Source organism: Pleurodeles waltl, chromosome 2_1 (genome assembly GCF_031143425.1).
Source record: "Pleurodeles waltl isolate 20211129_DDA chromosome 2_1, aPleWal1.hap1.20221129, whole genome shotgun sequence".
Classification (NCBI taxonomy): domain Eukaryota; kingdom Metazoa; phylum Chordata; class Amphibia; order Caudata; family Salamandridae; genus Pleurodeles; species Pleurodeles waltl.
Window position 1 is genome coordinate 283,519,963 of NC_090438.1, and position 21,027 is coordinate 283,540,989.

Sequence of the window (21,027 nt, forward strand, 5' to 3'; positions counted from 1 at the left end):
CCCTACTGCCAGCCTCTGCTAGAGTGAGTTTTGACCCCCAAGTGCTGTCACAAGGATTCTGGACACTTGGCTGGTGCCAAGGACTACTTCTTCCTAACATATTCTGCAACCTCTGACTTAGAAACTTTTTGCCATCTTTTTGCTCAAAGAACGCTCTAAAAAAGGATGGGGGACAGGGACCGAAGGATCCGAAGGCCCAAGTTGCACCCGCTGTGTTCTTCTCTAAAGCTGTAGACCCAATACAGCAGGCCCTCATGAAGAAGGTGTTTATCTTCATGGAGCCCTCTTCGGCTATGGCCTGCAGCCTTAAAACACTGGAAGAATGCAAGCTCCTTATGACATTGGCGGTAAATCCCACTTACCGCCATGCTGACCGCCGCCAACATACCACCGCCGCTGCGTATCTGTTCACCATATTATGATACACACACACCAATCCGTCACTATTCAGCCACAGATACAAGATGCCAAACCAAAGGTCAGTGATAAACTGGCGGTATCCAAACCCACACCGTTACGCCAACAGAACTACACATATCAAATTATGACCCACGAATCACCACAGCGGACATTCAACCGCGGTAAACCGCCGCGCTCAAAATATACACACATGCAAAACAACATTACATTGGTCAATTTAAATAACACACACCTGACACCCATACAAACACTACACCCACCCACTCACACCACTATAAAACACACACCCACATTACCCACAACCCTTTACATCTACAAATAATTGCAACCAGAGAGAGACAGCAAGATCACTGACACAACCAGAGCCACATACCACTCACACTACACCACACGTGCACCCCACATCACACACCCCAAAACATTACACTTCACACCCTCACCTACACACCATCAGAAGAGGAGCTAAGGGTCATGGTGGAGGAAATCATCAGGGAAGAGCCTCAGCTATTTGGAGCACAGGTGCAGCAGATATCTATAGCTAGGAGGATGGAGCTATGGTGGAGAATCGTGGGCAGGGTAAATGCCGTGGGACAGCACCCAAAAACTAGGGATGACATCAGGAAGAGGTGAAACGACCTATGGGGGAAGGTACGTTCCATTGCTGCAAGACACCCGCTTGCTGTACAGAGGACTGGCAGTGGACCCCCACCTCCTCCCCCACAACTCACAGCATGGGAGAAGCAAGTCTTGGCAATCATGCACCCTGAGGACCTAGCCCGGAGAAGGAGGAGGCCTGGACTCTGGTAAGTCAACTCTATACTACTACTACCCCCCTACCTGAATGCCATCACATACCCTCACTCCCTTCACTCCACCCCCCCCACACACCTCACCATCACATCCTACTCATTTCAATGCCAAGCCCTGCATGCACTACCAATGCATGGATATCACTCACAGCCCTGAATGGACACCTATCACCAAAGCATGCACACTAGAGAGAATCAGCTAGCCCACCATTTACCAACTTACACAAGTGAAAGCTGCCAGGGCAAATACAACCGAATAGGGCAACCCACCGATGCACAATATGTCACACACAGAAACAATAACACATTGTTTACATCCCCACAGGTATCCTAGCCAATGTCACTGGAAAAGAGGTGCCAGCACCATCCAGTCCCCCACCTGAAGAGGCCCACAGTGATGACAGCAACTCTGGTTGCCTGGATCTGGATGACCAACCTGGCCCATCAGGGACCTCTAGACAGTCATTGCCCGGGCCCAGTCACATACCACCACAGAGCCTCCCCCATCTGGAAACATCACCACAGCACCCACCCAGCATACCCACACCTCTGTCCCCAGGACACGTCAATCAGCAGTGTGTCCACCTCTACAGGGACCTCAGGGCACACCTCATACACAAGACAATCAGGGACCTGGGGTCAGTGGCAGTGGGCACAGGGTTCAGGGGACAGAGGCGCAGGACAGCAGGGAAACTGGAAGGAGTGCTGTGCGTCAGGAGGAGGACAGGCCCAGGGAACCGACTCTCCAGGAGACACGCACCAAGATCCTGGGAGCATATCAACATTCCCAGGACACGATGGGCCAGATCCTGGACAATGTGCAGGAGAACAGGCGGCTGCAGGAGGGACAGTACCAGAGGATCAGGGAGGACTTGCAAGCCATCAACACCACCCTGGTCTCCATTGCAGAGGTGCTGGCAGACATGGAAAACATTATGAGGGAGGCAGTCTCACAACAGCGGGCCCCTGCCACTAGCCAGACATCTGAACTGCCTTCCACCTCCGTTGCCGCTAGTGGACAGGAGGCCCCGTCACAGGACTCACAGGCCACCAGCACTCCTCCCCTGCAGAGGGAGAACCACCCCGCAAACGTTCCCTGTGATCCAGGCAGAAGCCAGAGACTATTGCCAAGACCCCGCCAGGAAATGAGACTCTCCTGATTGTCACCCTTGTGTCCCACTCTGTCACCCTGTCCACCTTGAACTGCCATTGCTCCCCTTTCTATGTCCCTATGGACAATGCACCTGTGCTACAAATAGACTGGAACAATACCCTGGACTTTCCTACATCATCAACCCATCCCAATGCACTTGCCCCTCTTCTCCTTAGCACTTCAATAAACAACCTTTGGAAAAAACAAGCATGTAGTATGTTACATTTTTTAAGTATGTGTAGGAAGTTGGCTCTGTATGTACTATTTCAAAGTAAGAAATAGCATGCACAGAGTCTAAGGGTTCGCCTTATAGGTAAGATAGTGGTAAAAAGAGATAATTCTAATGCTCTATTTTGTGCTAGTGTGGTCGAGCAGTAGGCTTATCAGAGGGTAGTGTTAAGCATTTGTTGTGCACACACAGGCAATAAATGAGGAACACACACTCAATTCCAGGCCAGTAGATTTTTATATAGAAAAATATATTTTCTTAGTTAATTTTAAGAACCACAGGTTCAAGATTTACAAACAATACTTTAAATTAAAGGTATTTCACTTAGGAACTTTAGGAACTTTGAATTAGCAAAATAGCATATCCGGTTTTCACACAAATGGCAATAAGCAATTTTAAAACTGGACACAGTGCAATTTTCAACAGTTCCTGGGGGAGGTAAGTGTTTGTTAGTTTTGCAGGTAAGTAAACCACCTACAGGGTTCAAAGTTGGGTCCAAGGTAGCCCACCGATGGGGGTTCAGGACAACCCCAAAGTTACCACACCAGCAACTCAGGGCCGGTCAGGTGCAGAGGTCAAAGTGGTGCTCAAAACGCATAGGCTTCAATGGAGAAGGGGGTGCCCCGGTTCCAGTCTGCCAGCAGGTAAGTACCAGTGTCTTCGGAGGGCAGACCAGGGGGGTTTTGTAGGGCACCGGGGGGGACACAAGTCAGCACAAAATGTACACCCTCAGCGGCACGGGGGCGGCCGGGTGCAGAGTGCAAACAGGCGTCGGGTTTGCAATGGAGTTCAATGGGAGACCCAGGGGTCTCTTCAGCGAAGCAGGCAGGCAAGGGGGGGGGGCTCCTCGGGGTAGCCACCACCTGGGCAAGGGAGAGGGCTACATGGGGGTCGCTTCTGCACTGGAGGTCGGATCCTTCAGGTCCTGGGGGCTGCGGGTGCAGTGTCTTTACCAGGCGTCGGTTTCTTAGAAGCAGGCAGTCGCGGTCAGGGCAGCCTCTGGATTCCCTCTGTAGGCATCTCTGAGGGGATTCAGGGGGGTCAACTCTGGCTACTCACAGGGTCGCAATCGCTGGGGAGTCCTCCCTGTAGTGTTGTTTCTCCGCAGGTCGAGCCGGGGGCGTTGGGTGCAGAGTGGAAAGTCTCACGCTTCCGGCGGGAAACATGCAGTCCTTTAAAGTTTGTTTCTTTGTTGCAAAGTTGTTTTTTCTTTGGAGCAGAGCCGCTGTCCTCAGGAGTTCTTGGTCCTTATAGATGCAGGGTAGTCCTCCGAGGCTTCAGAGGTCGCTGGACCCTGGGGAACGCACCACTGTTGCAGTTTTTCTTGAAGTGGGGAGACAGGCCGGTAGGGCTGGGGCCAAAGCAGTTGGTATCTCCGTCTTCTCTGCAGGGCTTTCAGGTCAACAGTCCTTCTTCGTCTTCAGGTTGCAGGAATCTGTCTTGCTAGGTTGTGGGAGCCCCTAAATACTCAATTTAGGGGTGTGTTTAGGTCTGGGGGGTTAGTAGCCAATGGCTACTAGCCCTGAGGGTGGCTACACCCTCTTTGTGCCTCCTCCCTGAGGGGAGGGGGCACATTCCTAATCCTATTGGGGGAATCCTCCATCTGCAAGATGGAGGATTTCTAAAAGTCAGAGTCACCTCAGCTCAGGACACCTTAGGGGCTGTCCTGACTGGCCAGTGACACGTCCTTGTTTTTCTCATTATCTCCTCCGGCCTTGGCGCCAAAAGTGGGGCCGTGGCCGGAGGGGGCGGGCATCTCCACAAGCTGGAGTGCCCTGGGGTGCTGTAACAAAGGGAGTGAGCCTTTGAGGCTCACCGCCAGGTGTTACAGTTCCTGCAGGGGGAGGTGAGAAGCACCTCCACCCAGTACAGGCTTTGTTACTAGCCACAGAGTGACAAAGGCACTCTCCCCATGTGGCCAGCAACATGTCTGGTGTGTGGCAGGCTGGTAAAACTAGTCAACCCACACTGGAAGTCGGGTATGTTTTCAGGGGGCATCTCTAAGATGCCCTCTGGGGTGTATTTCACGATAAAATGTACGCTGGCATCAGTGTGCATTTATTGTGCTGAGAAGTTTAATACCAAACTTCCCATTTTTCAGTGTAGCCATTATGGTGCTGTGGAGTTCGTGCATGACAGACTCCCACACCATATACTCTTATGGCTACCCTGCACTTACAATGTCTATGGTTTTGCTTAGACACTGTAGGGGCATAGTGATCATGCACCTATGCCCTCACCTATGGTATAGTGCACCCTGCCTTAGGGCTGTAAGACCTGCTAGAGGGGTGACTTATCTATGCCATAGGCAGTGTGAGGTTGGCATGGCACCCTGAGGGGAATGCCATGTCGACTTAGTAATTGTCTCCCCACCTGTGCTGAGTGAGGGGTCTCCAGGGTGGCATAAGACATGCTGCAGCCCTTAGAGACCTTCCCTTGCATCAGGGCCCTTGGTGCCAGGGGTACCAGTTACAAGGGACTTACCTGAATGCCAGGGTGTGCCAATTGTGGAAACAAAGGTACAGGTTAGGGAAAGAACACTGGTGCTGGGGCCTGGTTAGCAGGCCTCAGCACACTTTCAAATCATAACTTGGCATCAGCAAAGGCAAAAAGTCAGGGGGTAACCATGCCAAGGAGGCATTTCCTTACAGTATGTATTCGCTTAACCAGGTTCAAACATTGCAATTCAACTGTACAGTAATTGTGCACATAGGAAAGACATGTAGTTGGCTGCAGTGATCACACCAGGAGCAATAGTGGGGCAGAAATGCCTGTAAAATGGATTGCCAAAGGGTACAGTAAGTGGGCATAGAAGTGGGAAATAACAGCATGCCAGTGCCAAAGATATTCAAAATAATGACAATGAAATATGAAGTAACACTAACTTACCTGTGTGTCATTGGAAGTATTGTTGTATCACTGCTGTTCTGTTGTCCTCATCCTCATCCTCTGCCTCCTCATCCTTACTGTCCACAGGGTCTACTGCTGCCGCATGGGCATCTCCAGCCTCCTCCTCCTGCAGAAAAGGCACATGGCGTCTCAAGGCAAGGCTGTACAACATGCAGCATGCCACGATTATGTGGCAGACCTTCTTGGTTGAGTAGCACAGGGATCCACCTGTTAGATGGAGGCACCTGAATCTGGCCTTCAGGAGGCCAAAGGTTTTTTCGATTATCCTTTTTGTTCACCCATGTGCCTCATTGTAACGTTCTTCTGCCCTTGTCCTGGCATTCCTCACAGGGGTCAGTAGCCATGATAGGTTGGGGTAACCAGCGTCACCTGCAAATATTGAGGGACAACATTTAGCCACATACTATCCCATATGGCTCACAACATACACATATACCAACATCTGCTGGGTGGGAATCAGGGCTCACCTATTAGCCACACCCTGTGCCTCTGTAGTTGGCCCATCACATTTGGGATGCTGCTATTCCTCAGGATAAAGGCATCATGCACCGACCTAGGATACTTAGCATTGACATGGGAGATGTACTTGTCCACCAAGCACACCATCTGTACATTCATGCAGTAGAAACTCTTACGATTTCTGAACACCTGTTCATTGTGACAGGGGGGACAAATGCAATATGAGTTCCATCAGTCACCCCAATTATGTTGGGGATATGTCCCATTGCATAGAAGTCAGCCTTCACTGTGCCCAAATCCTCCACCTGGGGAAAAACAATGTAGCTGCACATGGTTTAATCAGGGCAGACAACACTCTGGTCAGCAATATTGAGAACATTGGCTGTGACATTCCTGCTGCCAAACCCACTGTCACTTGGAAAGAACCAGTTGCCAGGAAAGGGAGCACAGATAGAACTTGCACAAGAGGGGAGATACCAGCGGGGTGACTGATAGCAGATATCAGGTCAGGCTCCAATTGGGCACACAGCTCTGTGATTGTGTCCCTGTCAAGTCTATAGGTGAGGATGATGTGTCTGTCCTCCAGTGTTGCCAAGTCCAACAGGGGCGTGTACACAGGGGTATGTCTCCATCTCCTATTCATCCACAGCAGTAGCAATCTTAGGGACAAATGAGTGAGGAGCCAGTCACAAACTGAACATTGGAGCCACAACAGTACAATGCATGATGTCAATTTGTAATGGGTAAGTGGGATTTGTCCTGCATGTCGAAATTTTAACTGTGACGCAGTTATTATCCGGGGCCGGTTCCCGCCACCCCCCCCCCGAAATGGCATCCGCCTGTCCTGTGTGGAGGGACAGGTGGAAGTCTCCCCCCCTTCTCATCCCCCACCTCCCTCCCAGTTCTGTCTACGCTCACACCTGCATGCACTACATCTTCAGCTGCTACCATCACCACCACACCTAGCAGAACACACACCTCACTGGCAGACACATCCACAACAGCCATGCACACGTCCCCTGTGTCCTCTCCCACTGTGTCTGTCCCCTCCTCCTAAAGTACACAAATTCAAGCACTCAGACACCCAACAGCCATCCACCTCACAACAGCATCCAGCCCATGCATCTGAACCCAAACTCAGCAGACAGACACCTCCTACAATCACTCCCTCTTTCTCCACTTCCAAACCTTCTCCCTCTTCCTGCCCCAATGTCCCTAAGAAGCTATTCCTCTCCACCATTGACCTCTTCCCTTCCCCTACCCCCGTCCTTCATGTCTGTCCAGGGTGGAAAAACCCATTCAAGCACCTCAGCCAACCATTCCATGGGCCCAGTAGTCTCCACACCAACTCGTGGTGGGAAAGGATCCAGGGCACTTGTGCAGAGGTTGAAAGAGCCTGCACCAGGAAGCCTCAAGGAAAGGGTGCCTGCCCCAGCTGCTGCCTGGAAGGGCAAGGAGCCAACCCCAGCTGCTGCCAGGAAGGGCAAGGAGCCAGCACCAGCTGCAGCCAGGAAGGGCAAGGAGCCAGCACCAGCAGGCAGGAAGGACAAGGGGCAGCCGTCTGAGGCTGCAGGGGATGGGCTGGAGCCTCCCCCCACCAGCAGCAGCAGCAGCACCACCACCACCATTACTGGGCACCCGTCTGGGCTGCAGGGGATGGGCTGGAGCCACCCCCCACCAGCAGCAGCAGCACCACTACCACCACTGGGCAGCTGCCACCGGCGTCGGACTGTATGTAATCCTGCGTCCATGGGCTACTGTGCGGCCTGCCCCCTGCAAATCCAGTGGGTATGACACCCACCTGAGAGAATGACCTTGCACTCCCCAGGATCAAGGCAAGGAAGTCAAGAGACATGTACTGATAACATAGCTAGAACATTCAAGCTTCAGGTTATTTAAACACTGAAAGGTGGGTGAGGGAATTTTGAAGCTCGCAGATGGAGTTATGAAACTGTCATCTTCAGACCCAGAGCTGCCTCCCTGTTTTGCTGTTCCAAAACCGTGACGCTCGAGGGGGAAGAGAGGTTCAAGCGGGCGGTAGAGGGCTTCCCAGCACTCGTGGACTAAGTGACTAAGTTAAGTTCCACCCAGGGATGAAAGGCTTTTCGTTTCTCTGCTCTATTATTATGATTGATTATTATATTTGCACTGTGTTTATAATCTGAGAAATTCAGCTTGTTTATAGTTTTTTCCTGTTTTACTGAACATCGTAGTGTAAGTCTGCCACAGTAATTGAAATGTGCATTTTAGTGTGCAGTAAATCAAAGCTATTTCTGAAGTATTCAACTCGTTAATATTCTGCTCCCTGAACATCATAGTGTATCGCATGTTGGTATACAGTTATTCCAAGTTTATATCTGTCAATGAACTTTTTACTCAGATGTATGCATAGATGCTCTTTGTAGTGTACTTATATATAAACATTTATATAGATATTTTTTTTATTTACTATTCTTACTCTGTCAATGAACTCTTTGCTCATTCGTATACATAGATACTATCTGTAGTGTACATATATATGAATAAATGCTTTTCATTGCCATTCTTATTTCACTATTGTTAATGTGCTAAATGCATGCATTTATCTGAAATTATAGTAAAGCTAAATTTATTCATAATTGGCGTGTGGTCCTTCATTGAGCGTCCTTATTGACTTATACAGAACAGGTGTCAACCAGCCACCTGGATAGAACAACCAGTTACATTGCATATTTCATTTTTATACTGTGTTGATCTTATTGCACTCACTTTAGTAAATTCCTGTTGTCCTTGCATTATTCATCCGAGGTACGGGGCATATATGTTTTATTACTGCAGCTGATTGTGTGTATGGTGTTGGGAGTGGGGATATGGGATGGGGGTGTTGTGTGTGTGTGTGTGTGACTCTCTTTTTCCTCCCCCCCTCCCTTGTATGCTAGGCGGCTGTACTCACCGTCGTCGTCTTCACCGTCATTGGTGTTTGTGGTGGAGCAGCACGAAGAAAATCATTGGGAAGACATGCAGCTCGAGCTCCAGAGCGGCGTGGTTGTTCCCTGTGTCTCCAATGGTGAGTCCTTTCACTTCTGTGCAGTGTTTCCACCAGGGTTTTGATGTCGTTGGTACCACCCCAGAAAAGGTGGTGTATTGCAGAGTCTTAATATGGTGGGTGGGACATTGGCTTCCGTCTGGCTGTAGGCGGCTACCGCCGTGGTGGCTGTTGTTTCTGCCCAGGCAGTCGGTGTGGTAAAGTGGCTGTCTATCTGAGTTCTCACCGCCCTGGTCATAATTTGGCGGTAATTACCACCACCCTGATGGCGGTATTACTGCCAGTTTATCACCGACCGCCAGGGTTGTAATGAGGGCCCAAGTCTGAAGATAAAAATCTTCACCAAGTGAAGACACTCGAAAAATATCTGGCTGGCAAGGAACCTTATCTGGTTGTGAAATTCAAATTTCTTCCACTCTGACCTTTTCTGCTAAATGTCACTGGCTTGATTGAGACCCGAGAACAGCTGTCCAACAATGTGCACCTCTCTTCCACTGCAGCCCGCTGCCTTGCCCCGCTAAGGATTTTTGACTTCCATTCCAAAGATTAAATCTGAAGGTAAAACTCCCTACTGGGTCAAACCTGGTTGTTGTATCTGACCTATGCTCTATTGTGGTTGGCCTTAAGTTTTTTCTATATACAGGTCTAACAGAATGAGATGGCCACCGTTCGTGCCCAATGCTTTTTAGAGCTAATTTTAACCTTAAATTGTAAATCATCATAAAACTGGCTCCCCTTGTTGGATTTTTGTCATTGGGTTTGTTAAAATGTATTATATTTTATCTACATTGGTTTGGGATTTTTTCTTGTGTGGTGTTTTTACTTTATTTATGTTTGAGTAATGCATAAATATGTTATACATTTCCTCTAAATTAAACCTGTCTGTTGTGTGCCATAGCTACCAGGAGGTTATACTCAGGTTTAATGAAGTGACTTCAGGGGTTCACTTAAAGCACTGTAGTTATTATTTGAAGTGAGTACTTAATCCCCACAACTAATACCATCAAGTTATTTCACCATGGGACTGACAAGAGCCTGCCTGCTGGAAGGTGCTATTTTGCCTGGTAGAAACTTGCTCTGAGGAGCCTGAGTGCTGAGCAGGCTTGGAGGATCCTGTGATGTGAGCAAGCTTCTCAAAGAAGGTTTTCAAAGAAAAATGCTACTTGCACTGTGGTTTTACATCTTTTTATTAACATTTTAAATACTACTAGCTTCAAATGGTACTGTTCAACCTTGTGCAGCTATATAAACAAAAGTAATGGATAATATCATTTTATTTCTATTTATAGGTGCTCGCCTACATCTGAAACCCAGCAAGGAAAAGATAATATAACCATTATCCAGGTACCAACACCAAAACATAACATCCCCGTTGTCAGATCCTGTTTGGTGGACCAAGTGCAGTGCTTTCCCCTGGTTACTGGTCTTTGTCAGTAACTGTGCTCATTCTCTCACCCTTTTCTGGGGCTGCACTAGCCCTTGTGTTGTCCCCCCTCTTCAGTCTGTTTTCTTTTCTGGTAGGGGAAGTATGTAGACAGTGGTCAGGCTAGGAGGCTGATTTAATCCTAGTGAGCGAGTGCAGGTCTCATGGCAATGCAGTGGAGGCACCAGTGGCCCTCTTCTCTCTTGAATTCACACTTGTATTTTTGTGATTTGTCAATATTCCTCTATAATTACATGATCTTTGGAACACATATAATGGAGGTTCTTTATAAAGTTCACCAAAATCTGGTTCTTTCTGTAACATATGCCATCTTCTGGTGCTAATTCTCTTAATTTTGGAGCTACTTGTGTAAAATGTTGACACAAAAGTGAATCTCAATTTCTCATTACCAATAGACTTCTGCATTAGTTGTGTTCTATTTTTCATAGCCACTCTCTCAATGGAGCTCATTATAATGCTTTCAAGGTAGCCCCTAGTAAAGAACCAATTTAAATATTCTTATTGTATATCAGAATAATCTGCTGGGTCTTCCCAACACCAAATGTGATTTAGTGTCTGAGCCTTTGAGGTTTTATGTTGGGGCTCTGCTTATTTTGGAGTGTACATTTTGCCTCTTCTTCTTTCCACTTGAAATGCTATCTGTCACAGCAGGCAGGACTCTGAAGCTGATTATCACACAACAGACTTCATGGGAGTGACCAGAGTTCACACCTGGATGTCAGCCACAGTGATATGTACACCTAAAGGTCAATCCTGTGCTTCCACCACTACTCTTTATGATTTCCATATCAGTCCCATCTCATCTCCTTTCCTAAAATGTGTCCAGCCCTCTCCTTTTGGACCTATCACCGAATCAAAGAGCCACCTTTTGCAGTGTAAAGGGATAGTCCCTTCCTCCCTTCCACCCAGCTCACAGAAATGCAGCAATACAGAAATCTGCCTGGGGAGATTTCTCTACTCTTCATGTCTTCACCAGGCAGATCTGGTCTTCCCAAAATGGAACCCGGGGTCCTCCATGTAATTGCAGGCACATTCACACTCACCGCACACATGCTTTCCAGTTCTGTAACCTCCATGCATTGTGCAAGTATAGACACACACACATTCATACTGTTCAGTACTGTAACTTTTCTGTATTGTATCAGGGTGTGCTTTGTACAAACATGCACACTGCCAGCACACACACTTCCCATGTGGGCTCTGTAGAACACTTCACCCTTCATGTATTATACCTCACACAAGCACACATACACCCAGCACATTCTTTCATTGTGTACGCTCTGCACAGTACAACATCTCTCACTGAATGTATTCCTCGCAGGCATACAAAAACCCAGTACATGCACTAACCACACATATACTGCAGAGTATTGCTCTATCCCTATATAATACCCTTCCCAGGCACACATAGATTCAGCATAGGTAAGGTCCTCGGTAAGAGAGGACTACTCCTGCTCTGCACAGCACTCCACGTGTACCTTATGCAGGCCAAGGATGAGTTAAATACACAGCAGTGAAATGTTTTAAAAGGTGATGAGCCTTTAGGCCTCATTCCAGTGACACAGGGTAAAAAGATCTGTTTATTACTAATGATCACTTCACAGTGTGCTGCCACTACTGTCCATGTGCTGTTTAATTCTTGGCGAAGGTGACAGCTTTCCACCAATATGAGGGTGCACTTTGGGTGCCCCTCATAGTCCAACAAGACTGCAATATGTGAGGCATGCCAATGCCATGGCACACATGCTGGATCTGTATTTATCTATGACACAAAATCAGCATTAGCAATCAAGACAACACTGCAGTTTGGCAATCGTGGTGGGGGTACACGTCTTTAACCACGTGGAGGACGTTTTCGTCCCAACATTCCTCCGCTACAGCATCCTCAAAGTCTGCATCAAAAGGCAATGAAGAATCAAAATCAAAAAATGATGACAGGCCTGCCCTTCTTAAAAACATTGCTGCTTTCACTCTAGGGGCAGGCCAGCAACATGAAGCAGGACCTTTGATGGGCAATTCCATGCCATGTTATTTTATGAACTGATCTTGTGTTGTTCACTGCTTTCAGGTGTCCGGGCTGAAGCAATTGCCTATAATGGTCGGCCAGGTGTTGGTGTGTATGAGTGTTTGTAGCCTAAATTGTGGTTTTACTGTACGTTGATGATAATAACAATCTGTTGTAAAAAACATGAAGCAGTACTGCTGTAGGTAGCTCTTTCACACTACAAATGATTAACAGCCCTGATTTGAAACAGTGGGCTGCAGATAGCTTCAGATTCTGCATGGAAATTGCAGAGCAACTGAAGATGCCACCGCATTCTATAAATATTGCAACCAAAGGGGAAAATGACGCGCAAATATACTCAACCTGCGAGGGGTGTTTTTTACCGCACAAATGGGAAAAATATCACACATTTGTGCAGGAAATAACCCCATCTGGTAACACAGGCCATCCACCTAACATTTCGATGGAGACCAACCCCCATACCACAATTGTTGATTATTGTTTTAGGTACTGCGGTACTCGATTGGTACCGCAGTTCAAGTGTCACCCCACAGTACTGTGAGTCTGAAAAAGCTCCACTCATTGAAGCTTGTGTAGTCTTATAGTGCCATTCTGCTGCAGGAGTCCTGCAGTACCTCAGGGTGGGCCACGCTGGGTTCCATGTTTCAATTTATTTTTTAATGTTTGGCCCCTGGGAAGATCCCTCTGGATCCCCCCCAGAAGTGCCAGGGTACCCTTACCCTGCCACCTTGTATCTCAAATATTTATAAAATTCAGGACACAGAGATAAGGGCCTGATTTAGAACTTGGCGGACAGGTTACTCCGTCACAACAGTGATGGATATGCCGTCCGCCGAAATCTAAATCCCATTATATCAAATGGGATTTAGAACTCAGCAGATGGCATATCTGTTACTGTTGTGACGGAGTAACCTGTCTGCCCGTCCGCCATGTTCTACATGAAGCCTTGAATCTGCAGTGCCAGCTGTAGCATTTCTTTTCATTTTGTGGATGTAGGAAAGTGAGATCTTTCTGACATAGCTATCCCCGCTTTTTGCCTGGTGTGTTTTGACTGTAGTACACTGGGATCCTGCTAACCAAAACCCCAGTGTCAGTGTTCCCTCCCCTAAATGTAGTTTGCACATAGCTTTTACACCCCACAATTGTTATACTGGTGTATCCCTGTAAGTCCATAGTATATGGTACTTAGGTACCCAGGGCATTGCTGCACCTGGGATCCCCCATGGGCTGCAGCATGTATTAGGCCACCCGTAGGAGCCCATGCAAACTGTGACTACAGGCCTGCCCTTGCAGCCTGTGTGAAACGATGCATGCATCTTTCACCCCAGATATACTGAACCAGCCTCCTACAGTGGACAGCCAATCAGATTGCTCGGTCTTGTGGGACTGAAAGGCGCATATGGAAAAAAGCCCTCTTGACCACTCAGAATGCTCTATTTTGTAAATTTGTGGTATGGCAGAAGTTTTTCCAACTATGCAAATGTGTGTGATAAATTATATGTGCAAATCTCTGATTTTTAGGTTGTATATAGATGTAATACATGAAATGGTAATATTGTGCAGCAAACGACAAAGAGATGCAGTTCAGAAGTGTTTTTTGAAACATAAACTAATCATGTAACAATTTTGAGTGAGGCACCACTTTATTAGAAATGGATGTTGTTTTTTCGATGTATTGCTTACACTGCTCCTGCTCATTCACCCCTCCCAGTCAGAGAGTCGCTGCACACTTTCTCTCCTGGCGGTTTCCGCAGACATAGCAGGTTTGACGTCAGTTGTACTACTGGTTATAAAATGTGTATTGTGATTAAAACTATCTTTGTTTTCCCTGGACTTCCACTGGAAATTGAGATGTAGGCCTGCTGAAGACATTATTTTGTATGAGCGCTTGCCTAGAAATGTTTCACAATGCATTCCCTCATCTCCAGACTACTGTTGCTGAGGGAGCGAGGAGAGATTTACCCATATCTTAAGAAATGGGTTAGTGCTAAGAATTATTATTTGTGACACTGTTTATTCTGATTTCCCCAAAGTGAGCTAACTATGATCATGCCAACCTGAATCTGCAGTTTTGCTAATTGTTTATGCATAAAATGTGTATAAAACCCCTGGTTGTTAAGGATTGGGGATGACTTCTCATTTTACTCCGAAGACTCTGTTTGATTTTATTGGGATGTTCCTTTCATAGAGCACTGTTAGAACCTCTTTATGAGTATCACACGTAGACTTAGAGATTTCACTGCTTAACTAGGAATTAAAATTCTGATGCTCATTTTGTATTCTGTATCTGAGCCTTTATGCCATTTCTTACCATATTTTCTGTAATGCCATATGAGATTACTTTTAATAAATCTTTAAATTTAGAGCTCAATTATTGAATAGTCCCACTCAATATTTCACCATATTTGATTTATACTCCCCTAGATTGATGGGGTTGAGTAAAGAGGGCGGTGTCTCTAACTGATACATCAACTGGGGTCAAGGCACCAGGTTGCCAAGGTAAAACCTGGGTGTCTGAAAATATTGGGGCTCACTTTATTATTGGGGTTTGACCCCCACAGTATCATGGGATCAACAGTCCAGATATCACTATAACTTAAACTCTAATTTCTTGAAAAACCCTGAACAAATGTACACCAAATCACAATAAGCACATTTTTTAGTAAAGATCTGTTTGTCTGCAAACTCTAGTGTGATTCTGTTTAGCCATTTTTTCTGTATTGTTTCCCAAAATTCCTATGGGAAATAACATGGGAAAAAAACACATGGCTCTCTCTTGATGGATCACCCCGAAACAAGCTCTGCCTTGGAATAAGGCAAGCACCACACATGGCTACTCTCAGGTACTGCAAAACACTCCCATAGAAAACAATGGAGGAAGAGAAGTAAAATAACACCCCATAGGAACTGAAGTTAAAATATTTTAATTAGTTTGACATTTACATAATATCCTATTATTTTATTCGTTTTTAAAAATAATTTAAATGAATAAAACATGTAACTTTCCAAAATGCATTACAAATTAAAAATAAAAATGCTAGTGAGGGAGATTTGTTTTTAATTATTTTTTAAAAACCTTAATTAATAAATTACATTAATATATTTAAATTATTTAATAAGCATTTTATTTGACAAGTTAATGTATTGTAACATTATATTTGTTTTGGGTTGAAAATTATTATTTCAAACTAATTTTACACTTATATTTTATATTAAAACATTTTGAATATTTTTAAAAGAATAAGAAACTTTTATATTATTTTCTATACTTCCCATCGGGAGGTCTCCTCCACAGTGGTGGTGATCTTCACCTACATGTGCAAAGTTAGTAACTTTACAGTAGTAAGCCCTGTGGTATGAGGCTCTGCCTCCCCTTACTTGTGGTGGTGGGGGCATGTAAATCTACACATAGTTGAAAATCTGATGCTGAAATAGCAAAATAGCATATGTAGCTTCTTTCTCAGCCTGGGAGCATGCAGATGAATTATGCCACATGGAGCTGCGGTCAAACATTGCGTTATTCTTCAGGAGACACAAACTGTTCATTACATCATACTTTCTGTTAGTGACATCCTAACACCTCCCTGCACATTACATACTTTCTCTTCAGAGTTCACCCAGAACCACGAGGATCCTAGTGTGCATAACATCAATATGTTACATCTCCCCCTTTGTTTAATAAAAAGGAGGCAGACATCAAAATCACATTTCTTGATTAGTCGGTGAGGCGCTCTCACTTGTCTGCCAGCTCGGGTGATCTGAGATGATCGATGTCCACCCTGATCAGGCAATGGTGACATATCCTCAGGCACCAGAGCTGGACCTGTTGGCGGGGTTACCGTCTGTATGGTTTCAGGACTCGACAAGTATTGCAGTAGCTGCTTAAAGTGTAATGTGAGGGATTTCCAGAACAATATGCTGTCACCATATGTCCTGGGTATGGCGATGCTGATCTGCCTATGTTATCATTGTTCTTTTCTGAGCCTTGTAGGTGTCTCAGATCTTGTCAGTATCCACTGATTGATTCGGGGTCTATTGAAGTAGTTTTGTTCTGATGGCTCTAACAAATAGCAAGGTGGCTGGACTCTCACCCATTGTGCAGTGAAGAGTTGATCAATAGGCCAGGAGGGCCTGACACGTGGTTTGGTTCAGATCGATTCGCTCCATGGATGCTCATTGAATAACCCTCTAGAGGGTGCCCATGAATCGTTCAACTACACCATTGGCTTGTGGTTATACTAGTGCACTTCTTTGGTATTTGACATTGTGTTGGATGAGAAATTCTTTGAACTCTTTGCTGTTAAAGGGCAGGCCATTATCAGATTTGAGGGCTTTGGGGATGCTCCATGTTAAACAGATGTCATCAAGTCATTGTATGACTTTGTCATGGATTGTTGAAGATAGGTCTTCCACCAAAGGAAAACTAGAATATTTATCTATAACTGCCATGAGATGGTGTCCATTTCCTAAAGGTCCAAAAACGCCAACTGCAACTCTCTCCCAAGCCTGGGCAGGAAGATCATACATTGTCACTGGGTGCGGTGTCACCTTGGTTGGTCAACCAATTGCAAATGTGGCATGCCTTCAGCTACTTCTTGATTTGCTCATCTAGCCAAGGGAACCACACTTGATTACTTAATGCACTTTTGGTAGCTGCAACAACGCAATGTCATAGATGGGCCAGCTCGATAACCCGCTGTCTTAGACTTCCAGGTATGACAATTCTTGAGGTTCGTAGTGTTATGCCTTCTTGAATGACTGCTAACTAATACTGTAAATTTTTTAGCTTTAGGAATTCTACATCGTCAACAAGCGGATGGGTACTTCTCCTCCATGACTACATAGCAATCAGTTCTTTAATTATGTTCATCTCTTTATCTGCATTGGTGACTGCAGTGATTTGTTCCACAGACAGAGGAGCTGGTGTGCTGGATTTCATAATAAAGTTGAAATATGTTTTAGCTGTCTTGGGTGTCAAAATGTGACGAAGCAGTGGCACTCGTGAAAAGAATCTGCTGTGTCTTGATCCTTCCATGATTTGTGCACAATCTCATAATCATTTTCTTGTAGTCTTAACCACTACCTTTCGATGCGAGGTGGCATCTTAGCCTTTGGGATCCCAAAAATTGTAAGCAACACCTGATGCTTTGTGATGAAGGTGAATCATTTTCCGCAGAGGGATACATGAAAATGTTTGTAGGTCCACATCACAGCCAGATTCTCTTTCTGTGGCTAAGAGAAAGCACAGTCTGTATCAGATACGCTTCAACTGGCATAGGCCACAATGTGTCCCTGAGCATTCGGATGCCCCTTTTGTTGAGCAAAAATTGCCCCTAGCCCTACTGGGCTTGCATCAACCATTATTTCAGTTTGTAATGGGGTCAAAGGAGGCCATTTCTGTTGCATTCACAATCGCATGCTTAATGTCTTTGAAACTCTAGTTGTATGCCAGAGACCACTTGAACAGTACATTTCCCTTTGTCGAGTCTCTCAAAGAGGCAATCCCGGCAGCAAAATTGCATATGTATCTTGAGAAATAACTTGCCATGCCGGCACAAGATCGCAACATGCTAACATCTTGTGGGGGGCAAGTGGATGACTGTGCATGCACCCTGTCTTGGTCTGGAGTCATCTCCGCATCAGAGAATATGTGCTCAAAATAATTGAGTTTGGTTTTGTGAAACTCACACTTTGCAGCACACAGAGTGAGACCTCCATCAGTGCGTAGCTGGCACATTTGGGTAAAGGCTTTGTTGGGTTCTTTTTGTGTTTTCCCAAAAACCAGTATGTGATCCCTGTAATAGAGAGCATGTGTAACAGGATGGGTCAATCTGCAAAAAAAACATCATGAACTATCTCAGGAGCAGAGTATATTTCAGAACTCAGGGCCTGATTACAACTTTGGCGGAGGGGGTTAATCCGTCCCAAATGTGACGGATATCCCGCCCACTGTATTACAAGTTCCATAGGATATAATGGACTCGTAATACGGTGGGCGGGATATCCGTCACATTTGGGACGGATTAACCCCCTCCGCCAAAGTTGTAATCAGGCCCTCAGTCTCTTATATCTGAACAAACCAACATGAGTTGAAAAGGTGGTAATGTAACCGCAGCTCTCCTCCAAACTCGAGTTGATGGTGTCCTTTATTCAGGTCAAGGAGGGAAAACACTTTGGCTCCATTCATTCGCATGATCATGTGTGGGATGTGGGGAGCAGGGTGTCTCTTGTCATGCCATTCACCTGGCTCTTATCTGCAAAGACGATGCAGGACTTCCTATCTCTCCTAGGGTGGCGGGGTAGTGTCTGATCAGGGAAATGTAACTGTGAATCAAATGCCCCCCCCCCACCCAGAAGGGAAAGGGACTTGGGACTACATAACAAACAGAGAGACTAATGTACTTGAGATCAGCCACCGTCTTCTTGGATTTGTATGTATGTCTCTTTTCAGTCTTGGAAAGCATCGCCATGTTATGCGTGTAATGTAGTGCGTGGTAAGCTGTACTGCAAATACAAGGAGAGAGGTTATTCAACAAATGAAGAGTTTCTGAAATATTCCCTCCTTTCTATTGATATGTGTACTAACAGTCACTTACATGATAATGAATCTATTGCTGCATAGGCTTCCAATAATCAGCTTTTACCCTTGGAGTTGCGGCACTCCCGGCAGAAGCTATATTGCGTTTTCACATCACGCACTAAGGTACACCTTGTTGGTTGAACACTATGCACAAGGCGTGCAAGAGTGTGCTTTTGGATTTCACAGACTATATTACAATAAAGGATGGTACATCAAAATGTCACTGGGCGCTAATACCAAGACTTTGGTGTATGTGTTAAATAATACCTACAATGTCTAAATGTTCAAGAGTTGTCCTGTTTTCGGATTTTCAGCATCCTAAAAACAAGTCTTTGTTTGATACGTGTTCTGTTAGTGCACTAACCTTAAGGATGGTACTTAACCATGTTTTCTCCTTTTATTTTGTAGGTACGGCATTGCAGTTCGCTGTGTTGCTGGATTTGCAGGGAAAAAGATGTCTGCAGCGTCGGAGATTCGCAGGAGAGCTATGAGGTGTTGCAGGGATGGTGTTCCCTGCGTCAGTGGATGTGCAAGGGAGATGTACGCAGCATTGGAGAACCACAATGCAGAAGATGATTGGCCGGGTTGTGGAGACATCCAGCTCAGCGGGATCGCTGAAGAGGATACGTCCTCTTTAACCATTGGTTATGCCAAGCACTGCCTCGCAGTTTGAGTGCAGTAAAAATACTGTTCCCAAATCCTGATGAGTCAGCCCAAATATCTCCATAGTCATGTGCCTATGAGTCAGCCCAAATATCTCCATAGTCATGTACCTATGAGTCAACCCAAATATACCCATAGTCTTTGGTGTGTCATGACTTGGTGGCTTAGGGCCCTGGGAGCTAATTACCATGCCAAGAACGCTGTCAAGCCTACAGGGCAATGAGTCCCATGAACAGCCAGGAAGGCATTAAGACCTGTGCTCGATCCCGCAGGTTCCTCACACACAAAGTATGGGAGGAGTTAGAACACAAGGAGGTCAGGGACATGACATCTCTCTCTCTCAATGACTTTGTTTGCCTGGTGCATATCAACGCAAAGGCGCACCACTCCGCTACTGTCCTTTTTAAATACTACTACTATGAGTGAAACCCATGGTGTGAGGCCTGTGGAGAGTTTGATGATGTCATGTTTTAAGAGGGCTTCCAACTGTTTGTCCACAGCTTCTTGTAGATGGGAAGCAACTCTGGGTGTCCCTAAGAAACAGGGCCCAAGTCTTCATTAATATATTAATATGAAGCTATACTTTAATTTTCTTTGGTTTCTCCAGGCCATGGAACAACAGTGGGAATCGGCTTGTGATCTCAGTCTGAGAATAGAGATTATAGTTCAGGGATATCAATCTCATGTCAGCAGCGGCGGCAAAACTGAGTAAACAGGCACTCAATGAAGTCCCTTGTAGAAGATGAATGGTGGCTCGCACTGATGTCTTTCTGTGTTGCATTGTCGCTAAGAACGACCCTTGGCTTTGCAATGGCTCAGAAGATGCACAGGTAGACACATTTGTGCCTGATGAGGTGAGGCAAGGCACAGGGGATAGGCTGTTAAACTTTTCTACTGGCATGATGTTAGTTGATGCACCACTATTAATGCTGAAAGTTATTAGATGATCGTTCACGTTCAACTTGATTCTGGGACAAATTATGTTTGCCACTCTGATTAGTAAGCTTTTTTTTAAATCTGATCTTCTTTACAGCTAGCCAATCCCACATGTGCACGCCGACTTTTGGTAGACATCACCAGTGCACATTCATCTTCTTTGGTGACAATAATAATGACATTGATGAACATTTTTACGATGAGCTTGACGACAATTGAGTTTGCCTGGTTTCTAGTTTCTGGTTTGTAGCTGATGTTGCTTTTTGGTTTTAGAGACGTGGCACAAATGCTTGTGGAATGTTCTTGTGGCCATTTTCTCTTGCCATTGTGACACATTTGAGTTTTCTTTGGCTTGGCACACAGTTATGAAATG